The sequence below is a fragment of the Bombus huntii genome, chromosome 1 (genome assembly GCF_024542735.1).
Source record: "Bombus huntii isolate Logan2020A chromosome 1, iyBomHunt1.1, whole genome shotgun sequence".
Classification (NCBI taxonomy): domain Eukaryota; kingdom Metazoa; phylum Arthropoda; class Insecta; order Hymenoptera; family Apidae; genus Bombus; species Bombus huntii.
The window spans coordinates 11,375,161-11,390,059 of NC_066238.1; the positions used below are offsets into that span (position 1 = coordinate 11,375,161).

Below are 14,899 nucleotides of genomic sequence, written 5' to 3' on the forward strand. Positions count from 1 at the left end.
ACTAGGTATTTTCACGCCTAGGAGTCTCTCACGCCTGCAGAGCAGTTCTCTCACGGGCAAAATAAGCTCTCGTCCAACGCGGCTGTTAGACACCCGTATAGCTTGACTGCTCCTCTCGTTGTGCCTCGTCCGCTCTCGTCCCTTTCGCCCCGTGCGCGCCCTCCCAGCCCTCCCTACCCCACCCTTCCAGTCACGGCCCGTAGTCCTTTCCCCCTCCATCGAAATCGATGCTACTCGCGGATCGCGAGTTCAGTCTGCGACTGGCCACCGCGTGCGTAACGTCGCTACCTCTGTCTCGTTTTTGTTTTGCCTCGGGCCTCGACCCGAACACCCCCTCATTCGTAGAACAATCCCCCTTCTCCTTCACGCGCTTCCTTTTACCACATATACAACGATCAAATTGTAAACTGTTCGATTTGTTTTCGTCACGATATCGCGTGTTATTGTTGCGTCGTAATCCGCGATCGGAGTCGATCACGTGTGACATTGCGCCGGACGGTGTACAACGTTGAGAGAGGAAATTTTCAAGGAAAGAAAGATTAGTTTTCTGTGAAGGAAACGGAATGAGGAAAAACTCAGTGACGAAGCGGAAAATGTATCAATCGACGATAATTCGATGCGAGTTCGGGAAACGATCCTGAGGCGATCGGATGTGTGACGAGGCGCTACCGTCGAGGATAACAACCAGCCAGCTCTACGGCTGTCCCCGTGCGAAGGACACTTGATTGGGTGAGTGGATATTTTTATTTTTCCAAGATGATATTCTTTCACCTTCGAGACATAAATAGCTTCTGTAAGAGGGGAATGTTTGTTTCTCTAAAAGAAGAAGTGTTTAGTCCTTATCGAAACATTCTAAAAAGGCTCGCCTCTGTTAGTCGTGCTATTATTCATGGAATTAACGCGAGATTTACTCCGTTCGAATGTACGCGCATGGTGAACGGAAGTATATCGGCGGGGCTTGACGCGTTCGTAATTAACACGGTGCAAACGGAACAAAATGTTCACGCGGGCTAACGGGAAATTAAATGATATCCCGTTTAACCCTATCCGGGTTATCGTGAAATATTTCCAGCGGGGTGAACGCGTCGATGCAGACGCGTAACGCGAGCTGACAGCCCGTATATATGCTCGGAACTAGTAGAGGAGTTTACCGCTGGTCAGTCGGGCCAAGTTTATCACGGACCGACATTCGTTTTTCGGTTATTCACTCTACAACGTGAAATATCCGCGGATCTCTCGTTCGAACAACGCTGTCCATTCGAAACCGGCGTAAACTTACGATGCACAAAGTGACACAGTTCTGACACTCGATCGGAATAAATTTAACATGGTATTATGTCAGCGGCGCTCGTTTGTCCTACAAATTCATCGACGAAAATTGCGCGAACATTGCAATGCAATTCCCCTCGTTTCACGCGACGACATCGAACTAGAAACTTCAATATTTCCGCCGCTGGAAGCCTGATAAGTTAACAGCCCTGGAACGCGGGAAAACTCCACGAATTTCATATTCTAATTCAACCACATATATTGAATGCAATTTTTAAGAAGTTTCTTTTGAAATGGCAATTAGGAAACGTTTAATTATAAAACAATTAAATAACCTATTAGATTGAACTTTGAGTGCTAGAAGTAATTAGAAGGACCGAGTGTTTTCGATTTGGGGGTGAAAAAGAAATTCATACCCATCCAAGTTTTGGGAAAAACATGACAAAATAATGTGTCGACAATGTCTAAGTAATTTTCCTAAAATGAACGAAGAAAGATGATAAAAAAGAGAAAATTGTTAGTGTTAAAATTACATATATATGTATATACATTACAGTGAAGAGTCGGATCTGCCATAATTGTTAAATCTGGTTAATGAAGTCCCTGAATTTGGCCCAGGTTATCCCGCATCGCATTCCATCGCACAACATTCCATCTTGTTTAGTGTACTTTGCACCTTAAAATTTATTTAATATACCAAACCATAGTTTTACTTTGATATCGAAACTATCTCACAACTCTACCTCTCCACGATTCTGAAGATATTCCAACGAAAAATGTCTAGTTTGTAAGAGTCAACAATTCTAGACATTCAACGAAACCTGGAAATGTATGAAATACAAAAACCGAGCGATAGAAATGATTGGAATAAGGAAGATGTAGGTGGACGATATAAGAGTTCATCGAAAGTAGTCCAACCGTACGATTGATCAGCCAGTACGGCTTTACCCTGACGTTTTCGGCGACAGTTTCCATTAAGGTGGTCCTGTGGACGTCTCAGTCGATGTTTCGCTCCGCAAGAAATTTCATTTTCCCCTCTCTTTCCTTCCGTAGCGTCCACCCAGTTTTATTGGACGCTGTCCTTCAATGTCCACTGCCGGCTATCCACGATATCGTGACACGTAGCGCGACGCGGTCATAAGCGACCCCGAGGAAGTTGGTTAATTAATTGCCTTTGGAAATATAATCCGAGCGTCGAGTGTAACTAATCAGGGAGAAACTCGGTCGGACGTTGACGGGCATGTTTGCTGCACCTATCACGTACGGGGATGGAAATGTAATTTGCCGGGATAGAGTTAGCCTCGTTGAATGCCGTGGCCAAGCTTCGCCGCCTATTCTGCCCATCAGCTGCAATCTCCTCGCGGCGTGCCACCCATTGATCGCCACCAACGATTTTGCATGTAAGAATCTAGAAGCTAGGATACACGGGGCCGAGACTTCGCGTGGCGAACGTTTTAACGTGGTAGTTCTCCGGGGAATAGGCGTTAAAGGGTCGAAAGGTTCGTTGAAGGATTGTTTCTTCCTCGTTTTCCATCGGAAAACACGTGAATTCTGTTGGAGAACTGGAAAGTACAGTTTAAGATACTATATGGGTAAATTGTAAAATTGTAAATTGAAACATTGTAAAATTAGTCAGGATTTGAAATGAATATGTTGTGAGTGTGTTTAGGATCGAGATAAATAAATTGATAGAAATGCAAATAGATAATCTATTGAAAGCTACGGTGTTGTTATAAGAAGAGACTTAGAGACTTTGCTTATATTGAATAATGAGATAAGTGAAGAGGGAATAAAGATTGAAATCTTGATCAGAAATTTGTAACTTTTCCTGAACTGTTAATGAATACCGAGTAGGTTTTAATCAGTTGCATAGCTATTTTTCAAAATTTCTTATCAGTGAATGGTGCTATAATTATGTATTATAATATGATGTATAATATTATTCCCAACTGTAGAAGCGTAAACGAAATTCCTTATATCAGCCGCTGTCGAGATTCTCCTTATTCTTTCTCCTCTCTGTCTCTTCCTTTTTACCTGTAAGTGAAACATTATTAATGGTAGGTCTCTATGGAAATTTCTCAATCGAAATTTGAACATAGATTACATTGTACGGTTCTAAATAGCACAATCTCGTTATAATATCTTGACCCGTACTATATCTTTTTCAATGGATATATTTCGAACTCTAAACCAAGTAAATTCTATTATTTATTCAGTAGTCAGATTCATTGTTCTTGATATTCAGACGATTCTCTTCCGTATACTAGTCGTCTTCGAATTTCAAATGTATGGAAGTAAGAATTCCGGGATAGGCGACTTCGTCAGAATACTCTTCCTTAAAACAAAAATATTCGAAGGAGTAATAGAGATTTTCTTTTCGCTTGAACATACGTACGGTTCTGGACTGGTATCAAGAAATCTGCTGATTCCAACCCTAACGTCTTAAAAATTTCTCTGTCTCGTTGGATTTTACGTATAAACAGTTACATCGAACCGAGTTCATGTTTATGTATAATACTCGAGCACGATCAACGACCTCGACTTTGGAACCTTCTTTCTCGGAAACAGACCCGGTAGGACAACAAAATATTCATAGCGTCTCGAACCACGCTTCGGAACTTTTCCCTTAATCCCAAAACAAACGTTCCGTTACGAAAAATGCCGAAGATGCTGACTTTCCATGCTGTAAGCGATTATAACAATTTTAATTAAATGAAAATTTAATCAATCCCGGTAATCGACTTCGTACATCCGATCGACAAATTAAAACACGCATACAATTAGCGTCGAGCATTCAATTCGCCGCGATTAACGCTTGTCAACGAATAAGGGGGAGGGTGGAAAATATTAAAAAATGAACAAGACACGAGGAACAGTGGTAGGAAAAAGAATGAGTGGCTTGTAACGTGCCTCGATCCTAGTCAGAGTTTCCGATATTTTATCTAAGAATATATTCCGATAGTCGGATGCAAAGCTCGTATTAGAAGAGAATGAATTATCGTCGAATGAAAATTAACTGAGTCTACAAAATAGGTATAGGACTGTTGACAAGACTATTATTTAGGTATTGCCGTGGCTGTTTTAAACAAGGACTCACATATGAAGAAACGAATCAGTATATATGATAGCAGCAGCGAAAAAGAGAAATATCTATAGTTTTAATTATTTTATTAAAATATTAAATTTTAGTAAAAATGAAGGTATATCGTTCAAAGCACATCAGTCTAGTTTGAAAATATTTTGTCTTCAAAAATAATTTTAACTACAATGATCACGTTTTCCTGATTTAATTAAATATCGATCTCCTGTAGCATAATTACAAACAAAACATACAGTAATTCTGTAATACGACGAATATTTGCCTAAAGAAACTTGAGAATGGCGAAATACCATTTTCCTTTCCTGAAAAGATCTTCTGTTCAGAAGATTTTCTGTTACAAACCCTCCTCTTTCGATCAAAAATCATCGAGGTCACAAGAAGAATATAGAGCGACGATTCTTGAGAATTGTACAAAAATATTCTGATTTCAATGTCGTTTGCAGCAATGAATTCGCTAGATGGTTAAACTGGGACGATTCGCGATTAAAAGCTCAGAGCTTCGGGTGCACTATACATTTGCATATAGGAAGCTCTGTATAAATTCCGTGGTTATACTGCGTCAGAAGCAATAACGCAACGCCAAGCAGAACATGTTAGAGCGCGTTTGCAGTTTGCAAAACGGTTACGTACGATTCGACGTTACGCGTAAACGATTGATCATACACCTCGTCGGTACTTCGAACACGTCGACGTTGAGGATGCTTCTCTCTCTCCCGCTATTTTTTTTTCTTTTTTTTTTGGCACCAGTGATCGACTAGAACACGACTCTTTTCACCGCTCGAAACGTCGAAGTTTAGTAGCTTCAACGAGTTATTGTGGATATTTCGTCGTAGAACTTTCGGAAATTCCCGTGCGCATCGTTGAGTCGGGGCTTGTTCAAACGAACTTGCGAATCGATACGTGAACAACAAATTTGCTGTTATATTTTAATACTGTATGGTATTTACCGAGACTGAGCGAGAGGGTGCTGCTTGGTAATCGCGATAATTCAAAAATCATGAACCATAGCCATCGTAGTTTCCAAGATCAAATTTTAACATTACCGATCGATAATCGAAATATTCAAAATGTTAATAACGCTTTTATTGTACGAAATAATGCAAGCATAGGGTATTAGCAGAGTCTATAATACAGTACTGAATGTACATTCTACTAGCAGAATATTTGAGAGCTGTGAGATTCTTCGATAAGTTATTATGTTGCCAGGAAATTATTAATGAAAACCTAATAGGAAAATTCGTATTATAAACTGGTCGAATAGATTGTTAATTTGTAAAACTGAATTCTTCGACATTTATTCTTGCTTCGTTTACCACGAAGTTATTTGTATTATAACAAAAAAAAAACAGGTAAAATTATGCTAATACAGCATCGGTATTGATGTATTAATTAATTAGTTTCGTGGATACCATATTAAATTTTGTACCAGTTAGTCCGACAAAAATGTTGTTACCATGAAAATGAAGTGCACTAGAGCTGACAAATAAACATTTCGTTGAGAAATAACTATCTGCAAATAGTTTCTATAGTCAGTTTCTGTATTAATGTTATAAATATTACGAAAATAATTACAGAAACTTGACGATAAAACTTTTATAGTAAAATTAGATTTTCCATCCATTAATATCGTTTATTGCCGAATAACTTACATTATAAGAAAGAAATAAAGTGATTGAAAGAATCTTATAAATTCCGCTTTAAAAATTTTCCTCTATAATATAGATAGGTTTCCCTGAATGTGCCATTACAAAAAAACACAACGTTTAACCGCTAATCTTCTCTAAAAGCGCCTCGTACTACGTCATTCCGTTCCTCCCTTGAATTTCCCAACCAAATTCGTAGCTTGCAATCAGAAGATCCATTCGTACGCACCAGAATGCTCAAAATCTGCTATACGTCGAGGTCGCGGAGGAAAGAATGGCGACCGCGTATTCGCGAAACCGCGGCGATAAAATCACATTCAGAAACGCTGCGTACGCCTAACATTAACGTGCGGTATGCACTATCGTTGCGGTACGGCAATACAAATAGGGCTTGCTTCCGGCTGCGACGGTTGCGCAGCTCGGCTTCACGCATCGCTTACTCATTACTGCACATCCGCTCGAAATCGGCGCCGCTTTAAAGCCGCGAAATTTGCTTTGGCTGCTCACGAACGCGACTTTAAAGCGACCTGTCGGTTAAGAGTGCCCGCTGGCAAATACCGTTTTACTTACAGCGCATAAACACGAATCAAGTTCAAACGACGTACGAATACGTTGTACGCGATGCGATACCGTCGCTTGATGGAACATACCACGTTTCACAAATGCGTTGCCTAATTTACGTTTCTTTCGATCTTGATAGGTGTCTGTAGGAAGTAAAATTTTTTACAGAGACTTAATGATATTTGCAGTTGAAGGTTCTTACGGAATTTTGGTTAAATTTATTTTAATAACATATTATTCAATAGCACGATTCTTAAGGGGTAGAATATAAGAAAAATAAGTGCAATATCGCGATGTTAAGCAGAATTTTCTGAAGAGAAATAGTGGAATAAATTATTTGGATAATTTATTCATAAAGCTAGACCTTCTGGTTTTACAATACTTCGTTTGTATTATCACATAATTTATTTTACTATGGAACAATGTGAGAGATTTTGAAAAATACTAAAGTCCTAAAAATTTTTTCTTGGTACCTTAAAAATAGAATTTCCAAATAATATAACTGAATTTTGGAATAGCGTCTTAGCTCGAGTTCTTTTGACATAGAAGAGAAGATGAAATAGGAATGGAAAAATCGAAGAAAGCAATTATTATCGATATTAGACAAACATTGGTCATTTGATGGAAACAAGTTTTGTATTTCAGCAGATACCTTAATGATTCTTTGACTTCAAACCTTCTACGAGCTATCGATAATTATCGAAACAGTAGGAAATGGTAGCTCGGTGAAATTCATCGAATTTCGTGCCCTCCTTCCGCTCGAGGTCGTCGCTGCTCGAATGATACCCGCGTTTCAATGGAGTACGAAACAATTGATCCATAAATCACGCGATCAAAACTGGGCTGGGCGGCCGGATGATTTATAAAAGCTCGATGTATCGTGTGAGAACCGAAGCGACGAAAAAGTCTCGCGCGATGTTACAATTAATCGCATTTATTTACGTACGAACAAACCGAGGTCAATATTACGCGACCAGCGCGTAAAAGTTTTCCAGCCAATTTCACAGGGAAATATGTCGGCGTTGGAAAACTGATAAAAATAAAACCTACGATACGAGGTATTTTTTTACTCCTTTTGTTCCCTTTATAATTTTTTGTTTCTGTTCTTCATATATTTCGCTTGTGCTTTTTTTTATTTTTTTGTGTAGTAAATGCACATGATTAATCATAGTTTTTTACTTGGGCACATCGCGTACAATGTACCATGAGGGAATTGAAGCTTCTACCCCACATTGTTCGAGAATGTTCGCGTACAAACCGAGTTTTCGTTTCGCGGTTATTTGCGGTGACGCCGCGGTGCGACAACGAGAATCGCGAGTAATTAATACCAACCTTATACGTAATTAGTCATTGAAAAACAATGTTCGAGAGGACAATGACAGCTTGAGCGCTCCTCCGATCTCGGTGATCCAGATTAATTAAATTTCATTGCTTAACGGGCATTAAACCACCGCACCGCCGCGAAATAACATCTCGTATCATTGATATTATAGCGTAGTTTATTAAAAAACGATTTTGCATATATAGTGGCACCTGAGTCAACGGAAGATTTGAATCGGAAAAGACTCGTATTATTGTGCTTTGGAATACCAACGTTGTTTTGGTTTGCTAGGTTCAAAGGTAAACAAACTCCAGACAAAATATTATCGCCGCTATTTGTAATCGTCAACCGGAGTTACATTTCAACTTTTTATAATGACATCGGTCGATATAAATAAACGAACGTGCTCTCTAGGACAATCATATAATCAAATAGTAGCATTGAGCGAGCTACGATTACGATCGGCATACACTATCTCTGTACTTAAAGTAATTTTAATATACTTTGACTATTACAATTTTATCACTCGTCTCTTTAATAAACCAACTAACACGTTTAATATTCACCTCACATATTTCACCAGTTTTTTTGTTATACGTTCGAACGATCGATAACAAAATTCAACAAATTCGCAAGAATGAATTTTACGAAAATTAAGAGTCGATACACGCTTGTGCTTTTCCAACAAGAATTAGAACGTAAGGGATGAAGTTCAGAAATCGTTTTCGACCCTTTTTCATCATGAGTGGAAAATTCTGAATGATTATCGCCTCTAGTTCTTATAGAGGAACTAAGAAGTAATAATTGTTGTAAACAAATTTATAAATCACAATAGAATGGTACAATGATTAAACGGATAAGAGCACTAGAAAATATTTATAGAAAACAAAAATACAGAACAGGAAGTACAAACGCGTCCAGAAAATACAGTTAAATGTACATATAACTCATAAACTATCGTAAAAGCTTAAATGGTAACAATGTAAACGACTTTAATTTTTCATTACAATCTGTATAGATACGTGTCGAGTGTTTTGTCATAGATTTTCAAACATGACATTCTCACATTCAAAACAGAAAAAGAACATCCATTGCGAGTTTTACTGCTAGCTATGCTTTCGCTGTTCGTTACTTGCCTTTTAACTGATTAAACCGCTCCCTCTCAAAGATTCCTAAAAGTGATTTAATCAGTAACATGGGAAGAATTCGGAATCCTTGGAAAACGTGTATAGTAAAATGAAACGATCAGGTTACGGCACATCATCGTGACCCTTAAACCACGTTGTAGGAAGCTGAGGAATCGTTACAGTGTCGTGTGATTTTTTATTTAACCACCTGGATGGAAAGGGACGCGTAAGCCACGAACGATGCGGGATAGGTCATATTTTTATCTTCGTCGTGGCAAACGATACCTCTAAGTAATTCGGATCGATCGAACGTACAAGTTTACGAGCCGAGGTGATAGTTTATCGTTGAACCGCTATTCGATTACTTACTGTAGTTTAGAGTTATACGAGCGTGCGTGCGTGCGTAAGTTGACCACGTATACGAAAACTTTGAAGCATCTGTGCTTTGCAAGATCTCTCGTTCTTCCTTGTCGTGATATAAAAATAACGAAAAGTTTGGTTATTATGAAACCCAGTTCATAACTTTCTATTGATATTGCGAACTTCTCGTATCTTTTTATTTTTTCTGAATGATCACACGATAATCAAAGCTTTCTCTGGACTATATCTTAATTGCATTTTCGTGTATACATATTTTCCTTCCATTTCTCTACTTAATTCATTCCATTTGTTTTTAGTTCTTCTATTAGAACCAAAAACGATAAAGGGATATATATTTCACATGTATTTATTTCGTTTGTTCTATATGTATTTAATTTATTTTGCAAACTTTTTAACATACTAACACTTATTATTGATACCTTGACTTATTGTTGATACTTAATAAACGCAAGAAATAATAAAATTTAACTCATTATATCGTATCTTATGATTTTATAAGAAATCAAAAGTTGATATTATTTGGCTCGTATATTTTGCAGCTTACGTGTATATATAAATACACGTTCATGTATAGTGGGATAAGTACAACTTCTATGAAGGAACGCCATCTGTTGCATCTGTCGATTTACAATGGCCAGATCATTATTGATGGCAAATTTATCGCATCATAAATAAAATTCAGCGTAAGACGCGCAAAACGCTTCTCGCTGCCGCCGGCTGCAATCGATACACTCGCGAACGATGTTCGACGAATTTGCGGTATTCATCAAATTGACGTCACCCCCCGCGACCTGGTCGCTTGTTTTTTAACGGAACGAACGAAACGAACGGTCTTTGCGAATGCTCGGTGCACGATCGAATTAAAAGCTGCTTTAAGCGACTTGATTTTTGTTTGAAGAGCTGTTCCTTTGACCGGCCGATTCAATTTCGTGTTGCGTTTAATTGGATTTTTATAACGCGGAAACGGGTAATTGCAATGATCGGTGGCAATTACATTTGTCTGTTGTTCACGTTAAAAAATATACGTACATTATTCGATAATCGTGTATAATTAGTATAATGAAGTAATCTCGTTTGCCTGGAATAATATATTACTCTTCAGATCCATTGTCTGAAGCATACGATGAAAACGTAATAATACGAAGAGATATTAATTCATACATGGGTTACATTAACGAACGATGGAGGAAGATAAACGAAGGAACTCGATAAAAGTATCTCCTTGAAATTCGTCTCGTACCGAGAGTCTCTGTTTCTATAATACTCTTAAGTATTATAAAGTATATACATTTCTCCTTTGTCTGATCATGGTTAACCTTAACCACTGCTACTCTCTTTCCACTTTACCGAGCTCGAACAATATATTCCACATTTCGGGCTTTATCATCGGCAATATAAACGTCACGATGGAACAAACTATCTTAATATTACTCATTCGTTATCGTCGAGTCGCGGTACGTTTCTCTCCGACGATTTTTAACGTCGTGAATTTCTTCCTCCCGTTCTACCCTGCAAACGGAGGTTAAAACGGGAATCTTGAAAAAAAAAGAAAAAAGAAAGAATAATAGCGTAGCAATGGTTACACGAATACTCCCGTTAATTAACCAAGGTCGTTCTAAATTTGTTTTCTAGCCCGTTCAACGTCGGACCATTGATCAATGAGGTCGACGATGATTAGTTCGGCTCCCTGGCTCATTAGAACCGCCACGAAGCAATAAGTCGACAGAGTTTTTCATTATTCGCGACACGTAGCCACGCGATTAGTTCAGTTTTTATCCCTACTCTCTTTCTCTCCCACTTTGTGTTTTATCGTACTCAAGAGGCAAATGACCACGACAAATGACCAGAACGGATGACAATTAATGGCGATCGATGTCATTGCCGATCGTTATCGAAATATTCTGTGCATATCAGAAAATGCACTTTGTGAATTAGACGCGTTAGATGGTCCCGTTGCATTAGTCGATTTCAAATATTCATACATTTCGTACCACTTTTTCTCGTTGAACGATTCATGCTTATCCGAGAAATATTTTATTTCGAAATAGATGGACGTGGATAGATTTTTAGTTTCATTGCGGTTCATATACTTCTACAGGTATATTACTGTGCATATGCGGCGATTTTCGTCCAGCGCTAACGACTTTCGCATCAATTGTACAATAGAGCAGTAACCGTGTTTAGGTATTTACATTTCGAATTAATTATATTTCCGGGGTATATTGTGCTCGTGCAGATAAATTCGCGGGGAATTTCCGCATAAACGGGCGATATTATAAAAGCCTTTCTGTGCTTCGATCCCAATAACCAGATGCTTTCGTATCCCGCGGTGCATTCGTAAAACTCGATATTTCATTATAATCCTCTTGTCGATCGTAACGTTTTAACAAACAGCCGAAATCTATCTCACTCTTCACGTATCTAACACTCGCGATTAAAACCTCGATTTCAAATCCATCCAACTAATTTCAAGGGACAAAGAGAGACGAGAAAGAAAGAGTAAAATAAAAAAAACAATAACATGCATACAAGCATAGCGACAATTACAGCAAACAAACCCAGAGACAAACGCTGAAAGGTATTAAAATTGCTGAAATAACCCATCCGTGAAATTAGAAAAAAAAGAAGGGAGACACCGAGAGAAAAAAGGACAAAATGTAAAAACGAAATGAAAATACCGCGACATTTCGAGCGTGTCGTTAAATTTCCTGTCTTCGCCCGATAGGGTTGATGGCAACGAGCGAAAGCCGCGAGTATAGTGTGATTTTTACCATCCGAAAATAGCCAGAGCCGTCTCATTAAGAGCGCTTAAACTAATCCAAAACGGAGTTAGCAACAGAGAGATCAGAGAGGCGATACAGCACTCGTACATGCGATACAGATCGAACGTCGTCGTTTTGAAACTCGCTCGTGGAATTACTCGCATTCGTCTGACCCGAGGATTTCACGCATCACGTACAGAGAATAATCCTGCGTCTCGTCCGTCGCTTCACGATCTGATACCCTGGACCGATGTTGATGCCGCTATTCGACATGGCCCGTTTCCCTTTCTGTTTCTCTACCCGACTCTCTGTCTTTATCCGTCTGCCTGTTTGCATCGATGTTACACGGAATTGAGTATGAAAGGCTTAGCGGGGCTATAGAGTGACACTTGCCTCTCCGATTACTTCTGCTCCGTTCGATTACGTTCTCCTTGAAGCCGTCTAACTCCTGGATGGTTACACGTTGCGCAAAACTCTTGGGCCAATTCAGTGGTGGAAACTTATCTCTGAATTAAGCACGAGTTTGATAGTGTAACGTCTGTGCGATGGCTTTTAGTGAAGCGAGATGTTGTGGAGAACGTGAATACGAGGTATGATTTAGAAATATAAGAACTACTATTATATAGTAGAAATTTACGTATATTATATAAATATTGTATATTAGAAATTTGTGTATTTTAGAATATCTTTTACATTACAATTGCTCTACTTCTATTGGAATTATTTGCTGGAATTGTTTTGTAACAGTTATCTTCAAAGTTGTCCTTCTCAGCAGTTCCGCTTCGTTTCTAACATGTTTTCTGTCATTTTTCTGGAAGCTAAAGTTATAGATATTTTTAAGGGTAGATTTTAGACCAGTTTCCGTATTTTCTTTTATTCTATTGTTCATTTGATAACGATGCCCTGTTTGCGAGATCTTTGGGTTAAAGAACAAGAAGAAATTACAAGATAGATAGATAGATAAATCACAACGAAGACTATATATAGTGTTTTAAAGGTGAAAGTAATTTTATGTTTGGTTGAAAACTATTGAACCGAAAAGAAGATAGTGTAATCCTTTTAAAAAACGAAAGACACTATCACTCTTAGAAAAATGTTTCTTTCAACTTATTAGAGATTGAAATATATTCCAAATACTTTTTGACTTGATCTCGAGAAATTTGTTAGAAAATAAAGGGAATTTATAGCTTCTTCATACATCGTAATTAATATTACATGTGTTACGCGAATTTATTCTGAAGCATGTTTTCCTCCGCGGTGAGAATGCGATAAGGAGGGCTGCTCTCGCGCGTCGGATGGAATATGCAAAATTTCATTAGTGGGATGCGATACCATTGTTAGACTTATTAATGTATTCTAAGGCAATTTTACGTTAATGTATAAATGAGAGAAATGAGCTGCTCGCTGCTGCTGCTGCTAAATAATAGAGTTTCACCTGAAAATTGTAATACATGTAATAGAACTCTAATTAGATTCGCGATGAAAGCAGCAATGTATACGATGCGGTAGACTGAAATCTTAAACTACCTTAATGCTGTGAACATAACATCGCATTAACTATCGTAAAAATACCTGATTAACAGAGAACAATTTGTCAGATTCAATATACTCTTACATAACTGCCTGGTTAAGGATTAATATAGTAAAGTGAGTACAAAGTTTCGAAACGTGTTACACTTTTGCCTAACTCTCAAATAATGTATTAGATTGTCCAAAAAGTTTCTTTCGTATTATAAGAAAATAATAGACTCACAATGTTTTTTGTTTTATATTAGTTTATTGAATTATGCATGAACATAATAATAGAAAATTAACGAAATGGATCATACCTAATTCAATAAAATAATATAAAGCAGAAATTGTTTTTCATCTATTATCACCTTATGAAACGAAAGAAACTTTTCGTACAACCTGATATAATCTGTTAATATATAACGCATAATGTATAATCTGTTCGATTCGATAGTTAATAAAGTCGTAACTGCATTTTGCCGTGTCTTCGTAAACGCAACAAATATAAAATATATTGAGATCTTTTTATTATCAAACATGTGTAAGCGTAAACATATAAAGTGTAAATATAAAATCGTATAATACAATATAAAATCGAATCAAAACATTTTTTCTATTTTCGCTTCTTTATTAATATTTATAAAAATATTTCGCGTAAACATCTACCAGTTATCTGTGTATCTGTTGTAGTAAACGCAACGTACAATCCCCATAAAAGGCAACAATGAACTGATTTAAAACCGCCATTGCAATTCTCATCCTAACAATAGTATCTAGAAGCAATAACAATTTCGCTTAAAGCGAAACAGTAAGCCACATCACTGAATTTTCCCGTACAAAGGAACAAAGTGATACGAGTCGACCAATAGTCAAGCACTTTTGCGCAATAGTAGTCTGTTTACGTTTAAATACGGCTAATATCTAACTAAGCTGAATACTATACAAGGGACGTGTGTGTTGGCAACAGGATATTGCGCGATGCTTACACGAGTGTGGCAGGCGCCACAGAAACCAATATCCTTAATAATACAGAAGCGGGACGGTAAATTAAAGTCGGATATCGCGGGGAATAAAATGGATTTTCGCAAAATCACATGGAACTCGAGAGTGTCGTTGGATAAGAGCGCAGGCTTTTGGCTACGGCAGAAGAGAGAGGGGAGGGAAACTGAAAGAGGCGCTTTGTTCGAGCACGATCAGATTTTCAAAAGACGCCTTAACGGGGC

At 37.9% G+C, this 14,899-nt stretch overlaps 1 protein-coding gene across 2 annotated transcripts in view; it reads left to right on the forward strand.

Annotated features, from left to right (window-relative positions):
• Positions 1-237: 237 nt before the first annotated feature.
• Positions 238-14,899, forward strand: part of LOC126868195 (discoidin domain-containing receptor 2-like) — a 140,775-nt gene continuing 126,113 nt past the window's right edge. For both annotated transcript variants that reach the window (XM_050623427.1, XM_050623437.1), the window contains exon 1: positions 238-729. The gene's annotated coding sequence lies outside the window, so the exon portion shown is untranslated. The remainder of the gene's footprint in view (positions 730-14,899) is intronic.